Source organism: Coloeus monedula, assembly GCF_965178545.1.
Source record: "Coloeus monedula genome assembly, chromosome: 1".
Classification (NCBI taxonomy): Eukaryota; Metazoa; Chordata; class Aves; order Passeriformes; family Corvidae; genus Coloeus; species Coloeus monedula.
The window spans coordinates 9,620,637-9,628,181 of record NC_138781.1 but is presented as its reverse complement, the minus strand read 5'-3'; positions in this window follow the sequence as shown (position 1 = coordinate 9,628,181).

Sequence of the window (7,545 nt, the reverse complement as noted above, 5' to 3'; positions counted from 1 at the left end):
TGGAGTGCTGTGTTCATTTCTGGACTCCTCAGTACAGGAGGGACAAGGAGCTCCTGTCGCGGGTCCAGCGGAGGGCAACGAAGTTAATGAAGTGACAGGAGCATATTTTACAAGGAACAGCTGAGGGAGCGGGGCCAGTTTAGCCTTAAGAAGAGACAAGTGACAGGCGACCTCGTTAATGTGTATAAATATCTATGGGAGGATGCCAAGAGGATGGACCAGGTTCTGCTTGGTGATCCTGAGCAATAGGACAAGAGACACCGTGCAGAAACTGCTGCACAGAAGTTCCACCTGAACGTGAGGAAGAACTTCTTTACTGTGCAGGTGACCGTGCACCGAAACAGATTGTGCAGAGACACTGTGGAGTCTCCCTCACTGGAGATATTCCAGAATCATCTGGACAAAATCCTGTCCACACATCCCATGTGCTCTGGGATGACCCTGCTTGAGCAGGGAGGTTGGACCAGATGACCCACTGATCATATTCTAATTTCAATAACTGTAGTACATCAATCACCTCTTTACTGAAACGAGGTGAGTTGGTGAATTGTGATGGAAAGACCAGATGACCCTTCCAGCCTGACCCATTCTGTGATTCGGAGCTGATGCCCAGCTGGGTTTCCACAGGTGAGAGCTTAGACCCTGTGAGTTGGGGATGGGGCACACATCCCCACAGCCCTCAAGTAGTGTTGTTCTCCTCTTCAGCACCGACCAACTCTAGGTTAAGTGTATAATGAAACCATCCCTCATCATGGCTGACTCACTTGTAATAAAGTTGTGCACAATTACTGCAGGGCAAAAATATTGTGAAAGGGTGCTATGCTTAATCTGCCACTTATCCAGATGCTGGGTAGAGGCAGGTATGAAAAACACTTGTACAAATAAATTAAAATGGTAATAATATTCCCCCAGTGACAAGTACCAGAGCTGATTTCTGCAACAAAGTGCAAGTGGCAGCTCACCAAACACACCTGGAATGAGCTCGATGGTTGCCTGAAGGAAAGGTGTGTGCCATTTCACAGCAAATATTTACAACCCATTAACACGTGCAATTTAAAAGACCAAGTGAAAGTTCCTCTGGGTTCTTTTAACTTTGTTCCCTATTTTCAGAGTGTAAAAAAAAGTTAATATGTAACTGCTACTGCTAATATTGATGGTTGTAGAAAACTGACTACTGAGGGGGAAAGAAAGCAAAGGAAGACGCATTTTTGCATTTGAGAAACATTCTTGCCATAGTTCAATGGGAGTTTGTGGCTGACTTCAAAGAGATAAAATTTAACTCCTTATACTTGGCCTTAAATAATCAGTTGACAAGTACGTACAAACCCGTGATACCTTGCCTTGTGTTCATATTTCCAGAATAAATTAAAAATGGTGTAGAAGTTTCCACTGTCCAAACTGTGAAATATTTTCCTCTATCATGTAGCAAAAAAGTAAATCATGCATGCAGTTATGAACAAAACCCCCCCATCTTAATATTTTATTTAAAAAACCCAAACTACACACACAAACAAACAAACAAAACACGCACACAAAAACCCAAGGAAAAAAGAAAAAGCCCAAACACACCATTAATGTAAGTATGACTCTTAAGGGCTAAATTGCATCCACTAAATATAAACATCTATGGATACTAAAATATTCATAAACCTTCTTATGAATTATTTATCTGGTTTTGGCAGAACAATAATAATCTATAAGCATCTCTTATCGACACAGGCTGAGGGATGAACAGATCGAGAGCAGCCCTGCCCAGAAGGACTTGGGGGTTTTGGTAGATGAGAGGCTGGACATGAGCCAGCCATGGGCACTCACAGCCCAGAAATCCAGACATGTCCTGGGCTGCATCCAAAGTACTGTGGGCAGCAGGGGAGGGAGGGGATTCTTCTCCTCTGCCCCGCTCTGGTGAGATCCCACCTGCAGATCTGCCTCCAGCTCTGGGGTCCCAGCACAGGAAGGACATAAAACTGTAGGAGCAAGTCCACAGGAGGCCACCAAGGTGCTCAGAGGGATGGAGCACCTCTGCTATGAGGAAAGGCTGAGAGAATTGGGATTGTTCAGCCTGGAGAAGAGAAGGCTTTGGGGTGACATTACTGCAGCCTTCCAGTACCTGAAGGGAGCCTGCAAGAAAGAGAGGGACTTTTTGCAAGAGCATGAGCTAACAGGACACTGGAGAATGGATTAAAAGAGAGTAGATTTAGATTGATTATTGGGTAAAAATTCTTTACTGTGAAGGTGGTAAAGAACTGGAACAGGTTGCCCAGAGAAGCCCCATTCCCTGGAAGTGTTCAAGGCCAGGTTGGATGGAGCTCTGAGCAACCTGGACTAGTGGAAGATGTCTCTGCCCATGGCAAGAGAGGTGGAACTAGATGATCTTAAAGGTCCCTCCCAACTCAAACTTTGCTATGACTCTATGATTTTATACGTTCTTCCCTGAACAAATAAAAGTGGCCATAAAAGTCATCTTGGATTAACTCAAAGAGCTCTTTAGCCACAGTGGAGACAGTGTTATAAACACATGGAACTAGGCATCTGCCTAGGAAGGGTCTCTACAGAAATGCTTTCCTATGTATAGAAACTGAAGGACAAAACAACTTTATAACTGAATTTTATTTCTAACAACAATATAGCAAACACATGTAACTAAATAAGTAAATGTGACAGTGATACCAAAAATTGGATTGAAGAAGCAGCTTTTTTTTCAAGTTCTGTTTCTCTTGTCTGCTGTTTAGAACAAGCATATGTATTTACTGCAAAAAAAAATTTTTAAATGTCAGTTTTGGCTGCTAATAGCTTTTTTCTTCTTAGCAGTATGATAGTATACTAGTCAGGCATCTCTAAGACAGGAGAAAAATTCCAGATGCGGGAAAGTGCCACTAGAGGGTTTGGAAAGAACTATTCAAATCTTAAACTGGGGGTTCAAACTGAAGTTTAACTGCTGCATGAGAACACAAGGTAGAATAGCACCTTTGCAATAACAGTACTAAAATTTGTGCATTCTTAAATGTTTCCACTGTTGCCTTTCTCTGGTCTTAAAATTAAGAGCCAGACATGGTTAAGGGAAAAAGGGGTTTTTACTTTGGTATTTAATTAAGGATCTTTAAGGTGCACCACTTCGCCAAGGTGGAATGCGCCGAAACGCACACACACGGTAGATCGCGTACACAATTTATAGATTTTGCAAATTAGTACATTTATCAAAGATTTTCTAATGAGAGGCTTGAATGATTAGTGTGATATTTCTCCATCCTGAGGAATTTTCCCCTGGATGGGTTTATCTTAGTTTACAGGATGTGTTTTAGAGAGGACCTTGGTTTCTCAGGATAGTGTAGGGCTTTTTGGCTTCCAACTGCAAGGCCTCCAGGACGTTTGGCTTCTTGGCATGATGGAATATTATAACTTTGCTAAGTTATTTGACTTAAGGAATTACAAGTATGCATGTTAAAAGCACTGAGGATACATAAAATTTATATAAAAGGGTATATAAAAGGTATATAAAAGAAAAGGCAAAAAATCATCATGGCATCACCACCATGTATTAAAATACACTACAATGTCTCACCAATGTAGTGGAGAAAATTAATACATCAGTGGTTTGACTGCTTCTATAAAATGTGTGTTAGACTCAATGAATGCAGGCAATAAAATGACACATACCTGTTGCGTAAAGTCAGCACAAAAGGATGTCCCAGATTTTCTTTCCAAGAAAAGTGTTGTAAACAAGGGGTTTGGTAGCCCTGGGAACTTTTTTACAATTTTAGCTTCTACAGGTTTTTCTCTTGTCTGGCTTGGTACATATATCTCCTTTTCCACCTGCACTGTTATCTGAAAAACAGGAATATAAAATAGCACAGCTTTTTCTATTCTGTAGTAATAAACTTTTTTTGTTTGTTTGTTTTTATCTTCGGATGTTCCTCTAAGCCTGTGAAACAATATTGCATTTTTCTTCACCTCTGTGGAATGACACATCACAGTATTATACCAAAAAGTTACTGGAAATATTACCCCTCAGAGGGACAACATGACAACTTTCCACTAGGCTTAGAAGTCATGACTCTTCTATTATTTAAAAAAACCCCATACTTTTTTCTTTTTTTTTCTTTTTAATGACGAAAGGAATTTGTTAGGATCTAGACTTTGTAGGGGTTCCTCCCCTCCCCCCCCCTTTTTTTATCAGCAGACATACATAAATGACCTCCTGCAAAGTGTCAAAATGCTTCTCTTAGTCCTCCAGGTTCATAAATAGAAATAGCAAAAATGTGTGTCTTTGTAGTAAAGTTTGTGCCTTTAGTTTTGAACTTGTAAGAATCCCATGGGGGTTAAAAAATGAGACTATAATTACTGTGAAAACTTGTTAAGAAACACATTTTAGTGGAAAGTATTTCTGTCTTCAGGAACAATAAATATTTGAGGATCTTGTCATGAGAGTACAATTTATGCATTCAGTGAAACTGAAGCCAGCCTGGGTGATACCAGGGATCAGACATACGTAGTTTTTCTCCAAACAACAGAAGCTCAGGTATGTTAGAGTCTTTTGACTCTTCTTTGTGCTATATATTAGATAATGTGAAGCAGGCAGAAAATATTTGTGGTCTACACTAGATAATCTGGAGCAGGTTGAGACAGCTGGATAACATTAAACACAGAACTAGAGAGTATTCCATCATGAGAATCTACTAGGATAAAATTTCATGTAAATTATATTTGCATTAATAATTCAATTTTTTAAGGATAAAGTTCCTCAGCAAAAATTCTCCGATTTCTATTCAATAAAGATTTCTCTTCAATAGCTAAAAACCTCTACAGAGAACCATTAGACTGAAATAATGTTGTTGGGTAAACTAAGGTGTAATACCACACATTGTCCTTCAGGGAAATAAATCATTACTGAAAATGTCACAAAGTAACAATTAAAATTGCTTCCAAAACATGTTTTCTTATGTGAAATACAAAGAAGTCAGGAAAACGGAGGTTTTCTTTTTTTCCACATAAACTGAATTTTCCCAATTTTTCTCATCATCAAAAATGATGTACAAACAAGACCTTTTGGGAAGTTATTCTGAAGAGTAGTGCCAGTATTTACTGGAAAAAAAATCATCATGGCAAACTGATGGTGATGCAAGGTAAAGGTAAACATAGAATGACACTCCTTTGCTATGAAAGCTATTGCATTCAAAAGAGCAAAAAAGGAGAAGCAAACACATATGGCTAAGAATGGGTATAAAGAAATATTGCAAACAAAACATATTAATTAAAATTCTAATAACACAACAGGCCTAAAAAGGCAGGATGTGAAAAGAATAAATGTTATCTAAATAAAATAAATACAATCAGCTGTGTAGCTGATACAATTGATTATAGGATACTTAAGGAGAAGTCAGAGCAGTCTCTGGGCCATATGTCTTCAAGAGTTCCTGATGCATAGGAGACTGAATTTGTAAATATTAAAGTATACGATCAGAAATATGTGCACTAACATCCAAGATTCTTGAGCAAATTATTAAACTCTTTATCAACACCAAAATATTAGAATGAACAAATAACTAGTGTTTATCCAGAACATTTTAGTAAAAAAAATTATAATGGAGTAACTAGCACTAATTTATGCCTTAGCAGCAGACTTTGTATCTTGATTTTAACAAGACTCTTTTGTCTCTATTACAACAGTGGGTATGCTAATTTCATACCACCCAGTTTCTTCATCAAAATATTGTGTGGGTCCAAGTCAGCTATCTACAGAGGTTCTTAGAAGTCAGCGGTAACCTCTTTATCAGAACTGCCTCTTGATGTTACAGATAAACATTATCAAATGCATGCTACAAGATCTTGCTTCTGTTTTCCTATTTGACTGGCACATTATCACCCACTTTTAGTTCTGATTAATCAAACTTCCACATAGATTAATGAATTACTCTGCTCAGAATCAGTGCTAGGCTGCCTGGTCTACACTTATATGTTTGTCATCCTAAATGCTCCTACAAGATTAATTTTTATTTCCTGTTGTGTTTCTCCATTGTATTAAATTTGACTGTGTGGGGTACTCCTCTAAATTCTATATTCAGCTGATTTTCAAAATACATGCTGGACATATATGAGAGCAGAATGATATGTACCATATGGTAAAGTGTTACTTGCCAAATATCACATTAATTCAATCACTTTTTTTTCTTTCATTTTTAATTTTCATTTTAGTCTGTGGTACAGTTGTATTCTGATGCAGATACTGTGAGGCCAGATGGGGAAATAAAATGGACAATGGAGTCCAAGGCTGAGAACAAAAGACTTGAAAAAATGAGAGAATATTAATAGTGTTGGATGTAATGGAGGAAGCCAGCATACAATATGTCCATTTGTAGTAGGTGTTACTGAAACTCAGGAGTGATGAGTCCACATTAAAGTCACATTATAAGCAGAGTAAGTAATAAGAAGAGGAATTCAATAAATGCAAAAAATCACCCAGATTTACTGTAGTTAATTTCACTGGTGTCCAAAGGGGTCACAGCATCATACTCGATATCCTCAGTTTAAGGTCACAGAATTTTCTAGGGTTTCATGCTGCTCTTCAGTTCCCTCATGGTTAGAGCCTGTAGGTGTTTTGAGTTCTCTAGAAGGCCTAAAGTAAATTGTTATTTGAAAGCTTGGATTGCCACCTAGTAGTAAATCACTGATTTTGTTACTTCTTTTTTTATTATTTGGTTCTTCTGAATTTTCATCCTTAGTAACCTAATACACAGATGGGAAACATACACTGTCAATGGTAAAGAGGAAGTACAGAAGAGCAGCATGAGTCTATGGCCAGAAATTGTTTTAGCTTAAAGTGGTCCATTGAGTCTGATGGCAGGCATGGAGGGATTTTGGAAAGAAGAGAAAACAGAACACCACATTCAGTTGTCAAAATACAGATTCTTTTTCCAATTCTGCTGTGCAGCACGAAGCAAACAACTTTTCCTTTGATGCCATTGCCTTTTCAACTTTCTCTGGATAATTGAGATGAGGTTACTTTCACTTCTTAATAAAGTGAAGCTTATACAGCTTTCCTATTTGTCCATTTGTGTGTGTTTTCATAACTTTTCAGACTATTGGCTAAAGCCATTCTCCCCTCATCCCTGCCTGCAAATATTAAGTCTCAAAGTCCTACACATTGTGTGAACATTGGCATTTGAAGAGAGGAGAAAGGACCCTCATTCACACTAAGTGAAAAGTCAGCTATTTAAAGCCAAAAGAAAAAAAAACCCAAACTCGTGGTAAATGCTGAGTTTTATCAGTGAGTGTGTACCAGCAAGCTGATAAGGACAGAGCTAAGGACAAGCAACAGCTGCCTCTTACGAAACTGGTCGCGGGCTACATTATTTGAAAAGATAAAGGAATGATAGGAGGAATGATGTGGGAACCAGGTGTTAAAGGGATATAGGACACAAACCTATGTAAAATCAGGTTTTTTCTGTTTAACAAATCCCGAAACAGTGGGTGCCATCCTCGGTACTCGTGTGAGTTAACAAGATGACAGAGGAGGCAGCTTTATGTGAGGATGTGTGAGCAAAGCTT